General features: G+C 39.1%; 1 long non-coding RNA gene across 1 annotated transcript; it reads right to left on the reverse strand.

Moving 5' to 3' along the window:
- Positions 1–389: 389 nt before the first annotated feature.
- On the reverse strand, positions 390–14,328 carry LOC125372360. The gene is made up of 4 exons (XR_007218092.1): positions 14,192–14,328; positions 8,179–8,274; positions 1,835–2,300; positions 390–1,161 (listed from the first exon to the last, which is right to left on the reverse strand). It is a non-coding gene; the product is annotated as an uncharacterized LOC125372360 (long non-coding RNA).
- Between the last annotated feature and the right edge of the window lie 6,491 nt (positions 14,329–20,819).

Below are 20,819 nucleotides of genomic sequence, written 5' to 3' on the forward strand. Positions count from 1 at the left end.
GTATTGGCTCACATGCAGTTCTAGTATTGGATCCACATGCAGTATCAGTATTGGAATCACATGCAGTATCAGTATTGGATTCACACGCAGTATCAGTATTGGATTTACACGCACTAGTCGTAATGAATTCATACGCAGTATCTGTATTGGATTCACGCGAAATATTTGTATTGGCTCGCATGCAGTACTAGTATTGGATCGACATGCAGTATTAGTATTGCATTCACATGCAGTATCAGTATTGGATTCACATGCAGTATCAGTATTGGATTCACAAGCAATATTAGTATAGGATCAACACGCAGTAATCGTAATGGATTTATAAGCAGTATCAGTATTGGACTCACACGCAGTATTAGTACAGGATCAACACGCAGTTGTAATTGATTCACACGCCATCAGTATTGGATTCACCCCCAGTATATTGGATTGACACGTAGCATTCGTAATGGATTCAAACGCAGTAGTCGTATTGTATTTACGCGCAGTCTTCACAAGCAACATTCATTAGTATTGGATTCACACGCAATTTTAGTATTTGGCATGTTGTGAAAAATACATTCCAAAAAGGGAGAAACTGTTCGAGTTGGACTTTTGGTCCAAAATGTGACGATGTCACAGTTAAAAACACTTGTTCAACAACAGTTCTATAGTCTCTGGAAAGTCAGTAAACACTAGATTAATATCTTGTGCATCAATGTAATCCACAAGAGATTGCCGCAACGATGGCTTCAAGCCCCAGATGACATTATCGGAAACCCACTGCCATTTATACAGAAAAGATCGTTCCGTTTCCGGACGGTTGACTGGAGGTACTGGTCGCCTTCTGATTTACCTGTCAAGATGATCCCATAAAAGTTCAACGGGGTTCATGTCAGGAGAAAATTGAAGGCCATGGCAAAACAGGAATGTTGTGGAAGTCTTACGTCAGAATTGCATGAGATCTAGCGTGGTCTTGTTGGAAGGGTAAACAGGGAGTTGTTTGAAGCAGTGGCACTAGGTCGGGTCTCGAAACATCATCTGGATACCTCTGTGCATTAAGGTTGCCTCGCATGATAACTAACTTTGTGTTCGGGTCCCAGGACTATGCCTGAAATTCCTGGACACAGTTCGGCGTTGTGCGTTTACCTTGACTTCTGTAATCACTTTGGCGAAAATCGGCTGTAAAAAGGCAAAACCTACTCTTATTAGATATTCTAGGGGGGTGGTGTGCTGGGAGTTTGTATTTCATTCTCCAATTTGGCTTTCTAAGACAGGTTTTGGTTATGTAAGAATACAATACCAAAACAAAATAAAGTAGTAAAAATAACATCACATCAATTTAATTAAATGTTAAATCGAAATCAAGAACTACCTTTCTCTGTAGGGAGACAATGATGTGATATTCTAATAAGCTGGCTGCTATAAAAAAACACTCAATTTGAAGGTGCCATTCCTGGAAAGTTAGTATATGTAAATAATGTAGAAGTTACGTGTACGAGGCCAAATAGGCATACCGGCAAGATAGATGAAGTGCAGTCCGGGTGAAAGTAATATTCTTAATATAATGCTGAAACAATAGGATAGAAGTTGCCTTAGTGCCAAGATGATTGGAAGTCCCATAATTTATTAATATGAAGTCACTGAGACAAAATTCTGCAAGTTGGTTGTCGATCAACGATTCTTAAGCTTGGTTTTGCAGGTTGTGTGTGTGTGTGTGGGATGGGGGGGGGGGGGAATAAATGACGGGAGCTATAGGAGCTTTAAGCTGGTAGGAAAGAAATTATTTATTTATTAAGTATACGAAGTAACGTGGGGTTTGTGCAATTCTTGACACAAATTGAAAATCACTCACTCCCTGCTGACAGGTGTCACTACCCTCGAGCGTGTTGTGGTATAAGTCATGGTAGTTTGAAGGGCTTAGAGCAGTGAACGTCACAGGCCTTTCATATCCTGCATGGAATCAGTGAAATCCATGCCAATATGAGATTCCAGTTCACATTGTTGGAGCTTGAAGGAAATAATCCCTGTGGAATGGCAATTTCTGTTATCAACCATACATTTGGCCTTGTAGCAAGGTATACTGATGCTGGCAGGAAACGGGGAGAGACAATCATGGCACTGAAGTCTGTATCAGCTTCATCATCTTTGATTGTTTTGCCATGGCCTCTCGACAGCGTGTCTTGTGACAAGCTCTGTATACATCCACAAGCATGAAGGCAACGAGGGTTCCTGTTTCAGTAATCTGGATTTCTGCTGATAACAGTCTATTTTCCTCTGGAGTTTAGGCCTCTACATTCATGAGGTCATCATCGGTGATTCTGTGGAAGACAGAAGTGGAAAATGATAAACATTATGACAGGAATATGATGTACATGTGGTTGCAAATGTGTTTCAAGAAGGAAATGGTTTATTAATCACAAGTACATGCTAATTTTCTGGTCTAATGCTACAACGGACTTTGTTTTCTGACAATTTTTGTTGTAAGACATGTAATACTTAAACATGATTTTAATGATAGATAAGGTTAAAACATATCAGGTAAATCACCAGTATGTAAATTATTAAGAAAGATATTTATACAGGAGATTTCGTCAGACTAGATTTGTGAATAACAATAATGGCACAATGTTTCTGCCGACATGGTGTTTATTGTTTCTGCAAATAAAGAATTGTAAGTTTATTGGTTATTTCGTAAACAAAAATCTATCACATAAGGCACAAGATATGGAAGGACGATCAAGAATATGAGGTAAGTAATTCTACACACATTTGGGATTAGCTCTAGAAGATACATTAGCAAAACTGATAACACTAGTTACAGTTTCATTGCCAAGAATACCTGTGAAAAAATTGAAATCTAGTTGTTGCTCAGTGCTTGCAAAATGTTCCATATGTATAGGATGAATCCCCTGTATTTTGTATCGACTATGTTTTCTTCTTTTCCCAAACAGATGTTGATCTTCAATACTCCCACAATAACTGTTTTCATTGAGACTACAAAATGGCCTAATTCTATCACTCTTAGCTTTTAATTCATCATCAATACCAATGAAGCTGCCAAATGACAATTTTCTCCTAGTGTACCATGTTCATCTACCAGTAAAGGCTGATTGCTTTTCTGAGATAGTTCATGCATTTTATCTACATTTGGTTCAGGGGGTACAGGGAGTAGGGTTGGGGGAGGGGTTGAGGGTGTGCTGTTTTGCTGTCTATTAAATGGTTCATGTTTTCGAGATTTGCTGAAACACCCCATATGTGCATGCACGTAGGCGCTGCCACATATCTGATACTTTGTATAAAGTGTTAAACTGAACACCATGCTTCATATCATACACTTACGGCTTGATGGAAATAGCCGAAGGTTGTCTTGTCAGTATCGCTATGCTTACGGATAAAGGCGAAATGGGCCGATTAATTCATTAACATGCACTAGATTTCTCCAGTATTCCCTCCCCAGTGCTCCCTGCTCCTTGCTAGGTCACATGACCTCCAAAAGTAGTAAAGGGATCTCGATTTGTGATCATGTATTTGTAAGGTTCAGGTTCAAACCGTAAATCATATTTAAGTCTATATGTTGATCACTTTGAAGCAATGGCAGTTGTAAGCGGCACTGATTAATGTCCATAATGCACGTAGTACTTAATAGTTCGTGTTATTTGTTTGTTGTTTAACGCCGCAATTCTCCAGCTATATGACGGTGGTCTGTAAGTAATCGAGTCTGGACCAGACAATCCAGTGATTGACAACATGAGCATCGATCCACGCAATTGGGATCGATGACATGCATCAACCAAGTCTGCGAGCCTGACCACACGATCCTGTTAGTCGCATCTTACGACAATCATAGTCGCCTTTTACGGCAAGCATGGGTTGCTGAAGACCTATTCCACCCCGGATCTTCACGGGCAGTTCGTGTTAACGAGCCTGTGTGTCTAGCAAATTGGATAGTCAGACACTAAATTTGACCAACAATGGTTTCCTTCCTTCCTACACAAATATGCTATATGCGTATTGCTTCTCACATAGCCACCATGCGTCATCTTTTTAAAATGTTCAAAGATAATAGGATGACCAACATCCATCAAGTATTACCTGATCGTGAAATGAAACGTGCTGCACGTGACCGGCACAGTTTATCTCATTGTAATTTAAACCTAGAGAAACGTCAATAACAGAGAAGAAAAATTATTTTGAATTTTTCGTTTGATGAATGTTTTCATCAAAAATCTTTGTTGTATTGGACTTCGTCCCCAAGAAAGGCTTTGTTGGTGAGGGTTCCCCGTATTTATAAAAACGGAAGAATATATCTGTCATGAACCGTGTGCCGCGTGCGTGCCAGAGCGCCACTCAGGAAGCAGAAAAGCAATTTACCTCCCCTGTGCAACTCGCATCTCTCAGCGCACCTGGCCTTAGAACTAAGGATTAACAGAAATTGTTGATAAACTCAGTAAATAACAGTTGTTGCAATCTTGCCCAATTTCATTTAAGATGCAAATCTGCACAATATGTTCACACAATGGTACTTGACACTGACACTACATAGGAAAGATTTAAGACAATATAAAAATATTTCAATTTGACATGTCTGCGCTACGCTTAACAGACTTGTCTATCTATAACAGCTCCCAAGCTGCTCTAAGAGAAATAAAACAGTGAGTTATAGTATAGTTCTCTATATCGAATTCATGTAAAAGGAATTCATATTTTCGTGTGTATATTTATCGCTCAGCATTTCAGATATAGTATTGGCCTGTTAAAGGGGGCTAGGAAAACTGATCTTACAGAAATTTGAGGAAATATTTTTTAATATTATCGCGCCAGATACGCATTAGTAACTTGTGAAAGGTATGTGAAACACAAATTAGATACATACAAGTCCCTTCGGAATGGAAAGCGAACCTGAGTGCGCTTCTTAAAGCAAGTTGACTCGTTTCTCTGTGAAAATAGGCAAGTTATTGCATTCAAGAGCCTGGAGCAGTTCACTGCGTCAAACAACACTAGTACGATAGAGTATGGCCGTCCTTCAGCCCCATCTTTGTCTCTCATCTAGACGACAGATGCAGGAACGACCGTCGGTCGTGCGTACGACGCGTGCGCAAGAACGAGCTCACGGTGACAAAAAATATAACTGCTCTCCCGTTTCAATGAATATTGTTCTTAATTTTCAAACTGGAGGCATAATTGATAGATATCTTTTATGTTAACTAATATTTGCCTGTTCATGTGGAATAGCCCTCTCCGTCACGTCACCGTGATGGGGTTCTACTACGCACGTGCGCAGCTATGCCCGCTTAGTTCCCGCCTCTTATTTTTATTTGTCCCGCTTTTAACCAGCAACGTCCGTGCGCGACTGGCTTATCCCATTAACAATCTTCGTAGGGAGTTAATTTGGACTCTGCTCTCCGAGAAAAACGCTCCTTAACTAATTCAGACAAATGCTATGAAGAAATCCAGAATGTAGTGGCCGCGTGCCCGCGCACACGACCGACGGTATGCGCACGCGCCGCGGACGACGGTACAGGCGCAATTAGGGGGCATCGTGTCTGAGGGTCGGGGGTCTGAGGAGGGCTTATAATCGCCAGCTCGCTCCAACAACACCTGGCCTCTCATTGGGTTTCAGCCTGCTTTCTTTACTAAACAATGCCACTGCGGTGACAATACCGACCTGGGCTAACGTGTAACAGTAAAAGAGACGGCATACATGTTGACACAAATCCGGCTCTGGCGGGACACAGGTTTGCTTCCCGTGTGGAAAGTAACGTAGGCATAAAGCATACGCAAATCAACTTTTGTACGTGGGTTTAACTGTAATGCTTCAATAACTGAATGACACAACGATATGCTTCTTTGTACATGTATGTGATTTAATTGCTGCCGCGATCGTCCCTGCATGGTCACCTATGCGAAGAATTTGATCTCGAAGTTGAATGCAACATTTATGATTAAGTTAACTCTACCTTAGCAATTTTGGCCTTGACCTCCGTAAACTGGAGCCTGCATCAGCCCCGGCAATGCATATTTACTAGCTATATGGATGGCGCGTGCATCCAATGAACCGGCTGTCAAAGTGTATGACATGAACCGTTTCAATTGAACAATACGGATACGAACGTATTATACTGTATTGTACAAAGTGACGATGAGGAAATTGTAATCCTGTAACGCGGACAGGACGATACGACCATCCATATATTCAGCGTTTATTCATTCAGTCTTTGAGTTGACCAAAGTGAACATAAGAATAGTACACAAACATAGATATAAACAAAACTATGAAGATCAAGGTAAGGTCAATGAAAATTAATTAGTTCCTTTTTTATTGAAATAAATGTCTTTTCCAAGAGAGAAATAACGCCAGTTAATGGTTAAAAGTGTCCCAAGCGACAGCTTTTTTGTCAGATGATCAGGTCGTTATTGATCAAATCATCTCTCTGTTGGCCCCGAGTGAGAAATCACAACGCTTCCTCGCTCCTCTGATTGACCCGCCTCCCACCCAACACAAAGAACCCTGTTCACGGGCGGTTATCTCACTAGAACACTAATGATGATTTGTTACAAAACGAAAAATGAACGATATGCTAATAATTCGACTAAACTGAAACACATGGGGTAATGTGTCATTTCTATCCTGCGTGCATTGGATTTAATGTATGTCTTCAAATTCGAAGCAGTAAGAAACACTAAAAGTTAATACCTACATATTTTACTTCATATATATAATCATGGAATCGTGCGGTTATGTGGCACAAATAAAGCAGCCACATAAACCACACGATTCCACTCAGTGAACATATAGATACATGTGGAAGCGGCAACTTTTTAGTTTCCCCGCTATATCAGCTAAATTTTGATCATGAACCTACATTGTTTCAAAAAGAGCAACATTTCATTCATAAATACGCACCTAATTAATGTAAAGGCGTAAGTTATTTGTCCATTGTCACCTTGGTATTGTGACGTCATAGTTCTCATAAATGTTATGACGTCACGTAACTATATGTTACAACTTCATTTATTACTTGCACGTGAAGAGATCACCCGTTTAATAAACATACAGCTGTATTACACATTGTGTAATACCAAAACGCGTGCTTATGTACTCTCGGAACACGTTTCACGAACAAATATTGAAAGCTCTCAACATCCCTTGGCTTATTCAACGACATTGCTTGTGGAGATGATAGATCACTGAGAGGAGCTTATGCACACTGGATGACCCCAGCAACCTTGTTGCTAGGTTGACGTCACATGGCATTGTTTCGCCGAAGGATCTGGCAACAAAATTCCACAAATTACGTCATTGGGTATTGTGACGTGATTGTAAACTTTGAGGTGCAAGGCCCCGTTCCACAAGGCCATCGTACGGTAGCGCGACGACAGTCGTTGGTCAAAGTTAAAGTATATGAGTTGCGATAACCTTAACGCTACGATAATTTTGTGGAACGGACGCCTGCATTCTAAAGGTGGACCGTTGGATGGTATTAAATTCATACTTTTCAACTTTTGACGTATTTGAAGTGTTACTGAAGTATTACTGTGTTAAACTCAGTTGGATTATGCCGTGGATCGTGTAGGTGTCAGCCTATTCACACTCAACAGTATAATTCTAAAAACGTTATAAATGGCCAGTAATAAATAAAATACTAAACTCGCTCCCGTGTAAAACCAATTTTATGAAACTCGTGAATAGTTATGGTATCTGAATCGTTTTCGCTCGTCAGATACCAGAACTATTCACTCGTTTCATAAAATTGGTATTACACGGGAGCTTGTTTAGTATTCTATATGTCCGTTATGGCCTGATGAGACTCGCACGTGGTACGAGTTGAAAGCGCTAGCCAATTAAAACTGTGTTCAATCTTACTCCACTTATTTAATTATTACTATATTGTGCCTGAGAGTTAGAACTTTACTGTGCTTATATATATAAACAATGACTTATAACAACTCTTTTGAATAAGTAATTCTTAAACTGTTTTTAAATCATGTTTATATTATATGTTTGAGGAGGAACATTGCTCTGTGTTTTCCTCTGTTTATTAGTACCATGTTATACTTTGAGTTTACATAGTTAGACCCTAATATGTTCGAAAAGTGTTACTTTGGTCACAATGAAGTTCGTATTAACATCACCATCATGAATGTACTTTGATGGACGACAAGGTTGTTCGGAATTGAAATTAACACCACGCGTACCGTTTGTGATTAGCCTGACATTTTGCTGCACGTGCCGCACGGGACAATGCTCACGTGCATGTGATATGTCACAGGAAACAGCCATCTGGTCGTGTGCTGAAAAGCAAGAAACGAATATAATCATTTTTAACGCCTATCATATTTGAAAGTTTTAAATGCCTTTGTTGGAATATATTGTCCCTACATACCTACGTGTAGTTCAATATCGCCCATCGACGAGTTCCTGGCGTCATCGCAACACTGTCAATGTTTGAAAAAAGGAGCTATAAAAGCAAAGTAAAAAATTGCGTTAATCATTATGAACTGATAATGAGCTGCTTTTTCCTATTTGAAATTGGATACCTGCGAGGGAAATATATATGTCTCAACAAAATAACTCATTTCAACTAAGCATTTTGATCAAAACATAAATAATAACACATAAATCGATTATATGAATGAGCAAACTTCAAACTGACTTCTCCCAACCCCACTGCAAAACGATTTGTCGAGCCCTAAAACATAAAGATGAAGTAAGACTGCCCAAGACTATCAATGACAGTTCTCGTGTTCGTGGTACAAAGAAACCTGAATTTGTAGATAGTGTGTATTCATGTCGATAAAACATACATTTTGTTTCACTGATGCTGATTAGCCAATGTTTAGTCATACGCAATCGGTTTTTGGCGATTTAGCGGCGAGCGTGGTTAACCAAGTATGACCAATGGCTTGTTTACAAAGACGCGTCGGGTAGTGTATCTCCGACAAAAATAACATACGTTCGGCGGGCTTACAATTTAGATAGTTGTGAAAGTCAACACTTGAAACCACGAGTAAACACACTGGCTGCCAGGGTTGTCAGTAGCGTTACGTCATTAACGACGGCCACCAGTGGTTGTTGGTTTGTGAGCAGTCTGTTCGTACCAGCGATTAATTTGTCCAATTTATTAGCACTCTCAGTCTAGCGAGGATCGACATTATCACATTGTCTGTAATCACTCTCCGTTGCCTGAAGATAAATCAGGAAGTATTCAGGAAAGATGTCTCGCGCCACCACCAGGACACTCGATAGTAGTGAGCATGTCACTCGTTACGTCAGAACATCAAGGTGGCACACACCTCACCCTCGTTGTTATCAGAAGGAAGTGCATTACGTAGCTGCAGAAACCAGACATCTCCCGGACTTTGTTCTTCATCAGAGGCAAACAATATGATCGCCTTCTGGTGTCGTCATAATTGGTACAAATTGCGCATGACCTTGAGTCCCGATTGTCACCTTTGACGATACAAACCGCTCACTTCACTGGGAGGTTGAGGTTTGGGGATCACCAGATTTCACTAACAATAACCTCGCTCGTAATATTTCATTGGCTATCCCGAACAGAACAGAACAGTTTATTGTCTCCAAACCACCGGCGGTGGTACAAAAGAGCAAGCATGTAAACATAAAGTATTAATATGTGACAAGATGACAGTATGTCATGCCTTGATCTTTTCTGGGGTTTTCCTGCTTTAAATATTTCATCAATAAATCTCGATAGGTTCTTAAGATCTCTAGTGTTTTCACTAGACAATAACTTCTTAAATGTATACAAATTAGGCCATTTATTCTGGTAAGCAGTTGGTGGGTATACAAATCTATGTTTTGACAGAGCCTGGCATCTAAAAAGATAATGAAATTCGTTTGCAACTGAAGGAGAGTTGTACAGTTCACATACACGATCCTCTTTCTTTACTCTATTCCAACGGTCGGTTTCAATTGGTAGATTATGGTTACATGTTCTCAATTTTAAGATTGGAATATACATATTTTTTGTCATTGAAAGGTATTTTTCAAATTTTGGCTTTTCTGTCAGATACTGATAACAGTAACCTTTACTGCTCAATGCCATATTGCATCTCCATTCTTGTAGGACTTTACCTGCCCTACCTAAGCAAATGTGGTATTACAGGTATTAGGGTTATAGAATGTGTGTGTGTGTTAGTCCACAGTTATTTAATATATTTTTAATCCATTCTATCCAGGGATTACTTTCATCAAGATTCCTTTCAACAAAGTGATAAATCATTTGTGAAAGTTTCTTTTCACACATAAGTGTTGCGATGTTATGCCAGAATTTAATTACACGTTTTGAGATAGTTATGCGTAGGGGTTATTCGCCATAAACCATAAAGTTTGGAGTTGATGCTCTTTATCCAGTAGCAAATTTTAAAAATGTCAAATGAACACGCTCAATAAGTTTGTAATCTTTCGTATCCCTATATTTCTGAACCATATAACAAGATAGATGATACCATAGAATCAAAAGCCGAGATAAGGAGACAGAACATAGCTTTCTTTGCATCAGAGGCAATAGTTTTGATTGCGCTTATCATCCTTCGATTTCTATGGAATGTTATGCCAAGGTTAACACAGCTATCCACTATCTCGAGGTGTTTTCCACCAACCATGAACTTTACTTCGTTTAGCAGGGCCACTGCCAAATATAATATGTTTTGTTTTTGAAATGTTAACATCTAGTTTCCATTTAGTGCAGTATATTCTAAACGAGTCAAGGGTTTTCTGTAAATCGGCGGGGCATCTACTAAATAAGACTGTATCATCAATATACAGTAAAATTATAAATTGTAATAATACGTTTGCGTCATCACCAAGAATATAATCAACATTTACACCGTGACAATTATGTTCCAATAGAGATTGCTTGAGGTCATTGATGTACAATGAAAATAGTAATGGGGATAAATGTTCCCCTTGTCTAACTCCGGATAGGCTTGGGGAAAAGCTGATATTCCATTGTTTACAACAGCACACGATTTAATATTGCTGTACAAGTTTTTAATTAGGATGAGAAATTACCTCTGAAGCCACTTTTCAACAGTATGTGCAAAAAAACTTTTTTCCACACTTTGTCCAAAGCCTTGGTGAAATCTATAAATTCACAATACAACTTTTGTTTGCTATACTTAAGGCTCTGCATTAACATATGGATGATAAACACGTTGACTACTGTTGAGTAGTTTTTCCTAAATCCAGCTTGTGCGGGAGACCGGGTGTCATTGTTATCAGTGAAAGATGACAATCGTGTATTTAGTATACTCGTAAAACATTTCCCCAAGAAACTCGAAATTGTGATTTGTCTGTAAGAGTTTGGATCTGGTGGGTTACCTTTCTTTTTAAATTCTGGCTTGATCACACCGGTTAGCCATGCATCTAGTATGGTTCCGGTAGTGAACACGGCATTAAAGTAATCAAGATATACGGGTGCTAATAATTCTAATGAGTTTACTGTATACTCATTTACAATGAGATCTATACCAAAAGCTTTGTTATTTTACAGGCTTTTTACAGCTTTGCGTATTTCTTCTATTGTGATATCACTATTGAGCATTTCATCATCATGCACAGTAGTATTTGGATATTCTTCATCAATAATTGTGTCTGTATTCATGTCTTTATTTATATCTTTATAGAATTCATAAAATGTTTCGATATCAGACTCAGTGTTATTTACCTTACTCTTATTTTTGTTCAGAGCGTTCCAGAATTCACGTGGACTATGCTTTCGATTGGGTCTGAATAAATTACGTAAATCGTTTCTATGTTTCTTGATATGTTTGTCTAAGCATTTCTTATATGCCTTCGATTGCTCTCGGAAAACCTTTCTATTTTCAATAGTGTTGGTTTTCTTTAAAAAAATAGCCTAACCGAAGTAGTTACTTTGTTTTTTACATTCGTGACCGAGCCAAGGTTTTTGCTTTCTCTGAGTTTTGCGTCCGCATCAGGCCGGTCTCACCCCGAATGTTGCACGTGCAGCGTCGACTAGGACATGTGCGATTTCGTTTGCTATATCATTCATAGTGCACGGGTCAGCGACTCCCAAACGCGATGACTTTGCTAATTTGATAAGACAATCAATCCGGTCTCTATCAATATTATCAAAATATATCTGGCTTTTAGTATTCTCAAATCTTTTGGGGTTAGGTTCACAGTCCGTCTTTATTATGTCTCCCCCAGAATGGAGGGAGACATATTGTTTTTGGCACGGTTCCCGTCGGCGTCGGCGTCGGCGTCGGCGTCGGCGTCGGCGTTCCCACCGTTTCCGGACCATAACTCAGAAACCGTTTAATATTTTTTCGCGAAACTTTGTATACACATTAGCCCAGCACTGAAGTGGTGCCTTTTGCTATTTAGAGATTTTTGACATTTTTATTTTTTCTCGTTTCCATGGAGATAACTTGAACATAGACTCTGAATGGGGGTAAGCTTGGTTTCCGGACCATAACTCGGAAACCGTTTAATATTTTTCGCGAAACTTTGTATACACATTAACCCAGCACTGAAGTGGTGCCTTTTGCTATTTAGAGATTTTTGACATTTTTATTTTTTCTCGTTTCCATGGAGATAACTTGAACATAGACTCTGAATGGGGGTAAGCTTTGTTTCCGGACCATAACTCAAAAACTGTTCAATATTATTTCATGAAGTTGTAACATATTAACAAAGTCCTGAAGTGGTGCCCATTAGTTGTTTGAAATTTCTAGGAGTTCTATTTTTGTCTTTGTTATTTAGTAATGGAGGGTGGGAATGAAGAGATGGGGTTTAACGTGAAGTAAACGAATGAATGGGGGTTAGGGGAGTGGGGGGAGACATATGTTTTTACGAGTAAAAACACTTTCTAGTTTTCATTGTTTTTGTAGTGCGGTTTTGACTTTCTGAACATTTTGATTTATCTAGAGAAGACCTTATTGGGCAACGTACATCAGAAAACGGTGGACAGTAACTTTTAATTTCAGAATCTTTAAATAAAGGAAGATACATTGTCGAAGAGACTGCATAATCGACCACACTCTTGTCTAGACACGTAGTGTTCCCAACCATTTTTATCTTGTCCCATACGCCCATTGCATATAAATAAGTTTTGATTCTTGCATAGTTCTACCAATTTTGCACCTGAGTTATTAACTCGTAATTTATCTTTTGACGACCAAACCCTTTGAAGGAAAAGATCATTGAGTGCTGCTTCAGGTTCGAGTTCAGATCATAAACCATTTATGTCTATATCCAACTCATCGAGTATGTGTTTTTCTATGGTACAATACTCACACAGGTTACTAGTATTAGCACTGAAATCGCCCATCAGTACAACATAATCACTCAAGGATAGAGTATGTAATATGGATTGTTCGGGTTTATAGTATTCACCTTCATTAAAATATTTAGAGTTTTCGGGTGGAATATATACTGCTCCTAAATACAGGTCTTGCTCGGTATCAAATAGCTCCTTAGAAATTTTAACCCAGAGAATATACTCACACATTTCCTCAATGGGGTTGGCATATTTTCTTTTATTGCAAAACCGACACCTCCTGATCTTAAAGCACTGCTCCTATGATGGAGATAGACATAGTAACCCTCAATAAGGATATCATCCAATATATCAGTTTTGGTTTCCTGGAAGCCTCATTGTTATCAATTAGATCCATGAATCCGGGGTATTCTAATCGCCTCCTTATTCCACATACATTCCAATTTAAAAAGTGCAAAAAGGTAGGGCGATTGTTAGAAGCTTGGATATTATCCTTATTAATGCTTAGTGGTGGCGTACATGTATTTACAGTATAATGGTGTTTGTTTGGGCAGTTTAGGAGTCCCATTGTTGGAAGTGTTAAAACTAGAGTTGCAAACACTTTTCATATTTATGGCATAATGTTCCGTTGTTCTCAGTCCCTGTTCAACATTGCGACTGAGTGTAGCGCAACCGACAGCGTCATGTTTTGCGGTATGGTGATAATGTGGGGTTTCGTTTCCAGTAACACCTCCAACCCACCTCATACAAACAGTCATCAGCTGACACAGCAGAGTCAGGGAGTGTCTTAGTGATCCCAATTGGGATATGACATAAAAACATATAAGTTTCCTCCCTGTGCACTATGTTCACAGGGTCACACACCATGTGGTCCACACTTGACCGCTATCGCGGTTACCAACAGTATTTGATACTCTACAGCATACAGAATGAAATTGCCTCACCGGAATATCCTGCAGTAATGGTTATGGCTGTACACGTCGCTGTCAGAGGCAGTCACACTGGCTGTATGTGGTTTGGCATATTTGGTGACAGGCTGGTGACATGTCGTGATCGCCTTCTGTCCACCAACGTATTCCTACGCGCGACTGGGCTTGGGTTGTGCAGATGAACTCTGCTACGGGGTTGGTATAGCAGGTTTCTGCGGTACATTATCAATCTACAGATATGTGCGCTTTCTTGCCAGAACTCCTTGCTTCCCTCAGTAGTGACATTAATACTTCTCTTCTGTGTTTACCCACCTCGTCCGGGAACTGTTCGTTGAAACTCTAATTAGTACCCTTCAACCTTTAAGCCGCTCACTAACTGCATCTCTCTTATGGGTGTTCTGAAACTTGGCTATGAGTGGGCGGGCCCGTTCATCAGGTCCTGCTTAATAGTTTTTACGACCGATCCTGTGTACCCGATTAAATTTGATAGAATCACTGTCCATATGGAGTTCATGCTTAATACGGTCCATCAGGGCCTTTTCTCACTCTTCCAGAGGGAGTTTGCAAACACAAGATTGTCACGCATGGACATACATCATTAGTCAACGACAGACTCCCGAAGGTTGACATTGTAAAGTTTGAGCTTTTCAAAGACTGGACTGTGCTTATCAAGTTGGGCCTTCATCATATTGATTTCTTTCTCTATCTTTGATATGTCAGCTTTAAAATCGTCATAGCTAGCACTAACAAACTGCACACTCTGTTCAATATCATCCACGCGGCGTATCCAGATCTTTGATCCTTTGGTCCTAGCCCTGCTACATTGTTTTTTAACTCTGCAACATCATTCTCAATGACATGAAGCTTTGTTAGTTTCGAATCTATTTTTTTAAGCTTGGTCACTAGGTTACCTGTGTCTACGGTTGTCGATTGAGGTTTCCGCTGGGGGGTGTCACCTAAAGTCGTGTCAAAGTCGTTCGCCGATGATGATGATTTCTTTTTCCGTTTTGCTTTCTGTTTTCTTGCCTTATTTTCAGTTTCTGGTTTAGGGGGCATTATGTATTTAGTTTAGTAGTATACCCCATGCTGTTTGTAGTCACAATACACTACTGGAAGACTACTTGATAGAGGCAAACAATGGTGGCATCTTGACACGTCATGTACCGAACAGATACGGCATAATGACTGGCTAATATTAACACATCTAAAGGGATCAGTGATAGGATTATGTCGCAATGAAATGATCCCTTTTCAAATTGGCAAGACGTTTGAGTAATGTTACGGATCTTCACCTTCGCTACTTTCCCTTCAGAACCACCACTACCCCATGCGGTTAGATTGTGGCCATAAACGTATTATACCCTTCTCAAAAAATAACATAGCTGCATTTCTCGGGTCGGGTGGTTGCATGGGGCAGATAAAATTTGTTGTGCCCTCCGATAGGTTGTTGTAGCAAGGGTTAAAGGCGAAACCCCGTGAATGACCATGTTGAAAGAATGTTGGACCCTGAGTGTCGTGCATGACTTGGACGGACGGGAAATATCGTGACCTCACCTTAAAAATAGCCCAGACTGTGCACCTTTCATCCCTTCATTTCAGTCATAACATAGAAATGCCTTTCAGAAACTGAATGTCATTTACCTACAGATGTGAAGCATTTTGTAGGATGTATCTCCTGACAAAAAGATAAATTATCGACTAGGGGTCGGGGGTTTGCATGATGTCACGTCGACAACTTGCTGGGAGCTATTCTATCAAAATCACTTTCGCCAGTGTACATATCACACACTACCATACATTAGTGTATAGATCACACCCTACCTCACACTTGCGTACACATCACACCCAACCGCACACTAGTGTACAAATGACACCCTACCTCACACTAGTGTACACATCACACCCTACCGTCCAGGGGCGGTCGGGTAGCCTAGTGGTTTAAGACCCGGGTTCGATTCCTAACATGGATACAATGTGTGAAGCCCATTTCTGGTGTCCCCCGCCTTGATATTGCTTGAATATTGCTAAAAGCGGCGTAAAACCATACTCACCTTACCGTCCACTAGTGTTCACATCACATCCGACCCGTGAAGGTCTTCAGCAACCCATGCTTGCCGTAAAAGGCGACTCTGTTTGTCGTAAAAGGCGACCAACGGTATCGGATGTTCAGGCTCGGTGACTTGGTTGATGCATGTCATCAATCCCATTTGCGTGGATAGATGCTCATGATGTCAATCACTGGATTGTCTTGTCCAGACTCGATTATTTACAGACCGCCATCATATAGCTGAAATATTGCCGAGTGTGGCATTAAACAAACAAACAAAACACCACATCCAGCGCACACTAGTGTACTCATCACTAGCTATCGCACACAAGTGTTCAGATCACACCCTCCGCCCCTGGTGTGCACATCACACCCTACCGCACATTAGTGTACGAATCACACCCTACTGCACACAAGTCATCACATGCAACCATAAATTAGAGTACACATGTCACACGCACTTCATTATCGTTATCTAAACGAACACGGTCATTTTTGACAGCACGGCGAAAATATATCTTTGGCGTATAAAGTCGAAAAACTGAATGAGAAACTCCGATCTAAAGATGTTCAAATCGATGACATCTACTATTGGTACTTATTTGCATCGCGCGACATGCAGACCGAAGTCAGAAAACAGGTGATCCGACCAAATACTCGAAGGAGAAGCCCCATCCTATTCTTGTCAAGTTCCTATTCTACTGGAAGAAGCGCGAGATGATGCAGAATACCTTCCTTCACGACAATCTTACCAAAGAACGAGCCAAAATTGCTGCCAAGGCTCGGAATCCCGCAGATATCCAAGAGATTGTACAAGAAACTGGACGACACGGTTTCACTCATCACAAATCGTTTGATGAGTAATTAAATCTCTAAAATTGAAGAATAAGTTCCGATTGTCACAGGAGCAGAATCAGACTGCTTAATACATCGATGATGATAACAGTGATGATTAATAAAGCGTTAAGAGCACGTGTTTAGCTTCACCGATATAATCCATCTGTATCTTTACTATCACTACATGTGTTTCTCTTTTTACGCAAACACTGACCCAGCAGGTACAAACTGTTGATTGGATGACATTTTTATTTGCATAATTATTATCCAATGCGACCAGAGAAGCTTGACTCTCATATCGATCGATCGTATACAGGCAGCAGGCACATCGACAGATTTCCATCAAAGACTCACTGTTTTATCCATGTATGTTGTCAATTTTCTTGAACTTTTAATTTTTTTATAACACTGAACATTTATAACATTGACTTATATTTGCAGGATTTATGAAATTGTGGGATATCAGGTGAGATGCACGACTGTTGTGTGGGTTCTTCAACATTGCTCCATACATATCGTCATTAGGTATGTTTTCAGCTACAGCTACAATACTGGGCCTGAATTTTTAAAACAATATTTTTAAGAAATAAATCTTCCAGCAATATAATTTTTGTGGCAGGCAATTCATTTTTTTCCAACTGTCTGAAGCATAATTATTTTTCCAAGAATGCTCGGGGACAATGTATTTCTTTCGATAAAATTCAATAATTAATCTGTACTTGCACTCGCGTGTGATGATTAATCCTAACAAAACAGAATCTGTATTGTTTACAAGGAAGAAATCAATAAGATTCAATCTGTAGATTCTCGTAAACAACTTTGACTTACTTTGCAAATAGATGGTCAGTGACAATTGTACATTAACGAAATTATGCCCAAAGTAAGCCCACGGTTAATTGCTTTAGAACTTTCAAATATCGTTTAAATAGAAACAGCCTACATACGTTGTATAACTGTTTTATATTACCAATATTCGATTATTGTGATTTCATCTGGAACAAATGTACTAAGGGCCAAGAACTCTTATTTGAAAAACTACAATTAGATGCCTTAAGTATCATATGTTGATCTGTTACACTATAAATATGTTTTATTTAAAATATAAACACAGACAAGACATGTTTATACCTAAACACGATTAGGAATGTGTTCAATTCATAAACGGAACACACATTTGGCGTGTGTTCTCTAAACACATTTAGGTCTAAACACATGAAATGAGCTGTCGTCTCACACCCTCAACGCCACCTAAACACAACATCCCCCTTATCTTAACATGTTCAGAATTTAAACCCGTTTGAACATGTTTCAAATTTAAACATTTTTAGAATTTAAACATGTTTCAATAAAGCGCATACCATTAGACAATAAGTCAAATATAGATCAGATGTATAAAATATATTAAAAAAAGATGTACAAATCAGATTCACAAGCACTTGAATAACACATATACCACCAGGACTTACAACGAACTTGGTACAATATTATCATAAATATGTACAACTTAATCAAACGCGGCTAATGGTGACTAGGAAAACTGACAGGTGTCGAGCTTAGATGATATGTGTTCATCCACAGCTACAAAACCAGACATTGAGCCTGATTGTTTAAAACAATATTTTAAAGAAAAACATCCTGCAAAACTGTAATTTTTTGTGACTGCAGATTTTCTTTTCTTTTCTGTATTCATTTCAACAGTCTTAAGGTATACGCATTTAGACACTAAACACGTTTAGCTGTTAAAACACAATCCTAGACATGTCAAAATTATGGGACAAAGAACGTGTTTAAGTTTGTGTTTAGGATCAAATACATATTTTGCAGTAAAGAGGGGTGAGTCACAGAATAATGTAAAATGCCACGGGATATAAGTGATCGCCGGGAAAGCCACAAAAAGGGTGTATTTCACAAACTGTGCTATAATGAAACGCCCGTATAATGATCAAGTTCATTTCATTTTAACATTTCTTCCACTTCCACATATGCAGGAAGGTCATCTAATATACTTCAAGTACCTTTATGTCCCATTGAAACATACAGAAATCATTTTGCCATCATCAGTGAATGATTGGTATATGTTGAATATATTTTATTAGCAATATACATCTTTTTGCACAAAATGGTTCTTAGGACATACACTGTAGAATGAGACTCAGTTGAGTTTGATCGTTTTATTGTTAATGATATTAATTGTAGTTGTGGTAATTGTTACGAAGATAATCCTCATTATCCATTTAATGTAAAAAAATATACGATCAGATCAAGTTGTTTCTTTTATACAAAGAGTTTTGATCTTAAAACCGTCTTGTTTGGAAATATAGCTCCAAATATAAAACCAAATATTACACACAAAGAATCTGGTCATGCATAATTTCCCAACTAAATGCTATGAAAGCTTTTAATGAATGAATGAATGAATGAATGAATGAATGAATGAATATCTTTATTTCCTCAAGATAATTCCGAAGATTCTCAAAATATATATATATATCAATGTCCCAAATATTTACAGGCTATAAACAGTGTGAAATATTGGTAAGGTTACCACACGTTGTTTAGGATATGTTTAATTTGATATAAATTCTTTGAGAATTGAACAATAGTGAAATGCCACGTTATTTCATCAATGTCATTGTTATCTGCACCAAGAAAGAATCATGGTCTTCCATCATGTCTATTTTAACTTACATTTCAACATCAAGATTATCAATTAGAGTGGAAAAGAATACATCTCACTCTAAGGTAGACATTCACAGTTTAAGATGACATGGTGATAATAATCATGAGCAAAAGTATTACATTTTGTACATCCTTTTGATATTTTGCTTCTGGATCCAATCCTTATTGCATACTGTATTTCTTCTCTCAATTCTGGATATAACATTACAATGCTCTATAACACCTGAGGAATAAATGTTGTGTGAATTTTAGAATATCGAGATAGGTCAGCTCTACATGATAGTTTATATTTCCATACTTCTTCTTCGTGGGTAGTTATATCATTTAGTACAATCTTTCTCAATTTTGTCTTCGCAGGAAATCCCCCTGTGCGGACGTAGTGAAATACATAATGAAGTATAATAGCTTATATTTCTTGGCTGTTGAAAGCAACACTCCACATAAACTGTGTAAATTATTATGTTGTGAAAGAAATAGAGTGAAGTTGATGCGCAGAAAAAAGTTTTACAAATTGAGGTGAGGTGAGGTGAAATTGGGTTTAACGTCGCGTCCAAGATTATTGCACTTATATAGCGACGTGCATGCACGTGTGTGTGTGTGTGGCTGCTTGTACTAGTCCGGACTGATGCCGATTTATAGTGCTAGCCAAACCGCAGTTGAACATAAATACCCTACTCAGACACAGTATATCGACTCCGAGCCGACCAGTCCTTGTTTTAGCCTCTTAATGTCGAGCGCCAGACAGGGTAACAACAAGTACCATCTTTAACGTCTTTTGGTATGACGCGGCCGGGGATCGAACCCCGGACCTTCTGCTCTCCGGGCGGAGGCGGTCTTTACAAATTGAGACACATGAGTTGTTGCAGAGACGCCCCAGCAGCTGTAGTCTACATTTATCTATATAGCCAACCATGCTCCAAAGTCTTAGATTAGCAATAGTGGCACAGTGGGGGAACGTTTGTCAAAACCTTGTACAATCCTTGCAAAGTAACGCTGGTTGCTTTCAGCTAATTCAAGATCTTTACCATGCAGAGGAGGTAGTAATTCACATCCATAAAAACGTGTTGTTAAGATCATTCT

Source organism: Haliotis rufescens, unplaced genomic scaffold (assembly GCF_023055435.1).
Source record: "Haliotis rufescens isolate VD_foot unplaced genomic scaffold, xgHalRufe1.0.p SCAF_1, whole genome shotgun sequence".
NCBI lineage: Eukaryota > Metazoa > Mollusca > Gastropoda > Lepetellida > Haliotidae > Haliotis > Haliotis rufescens.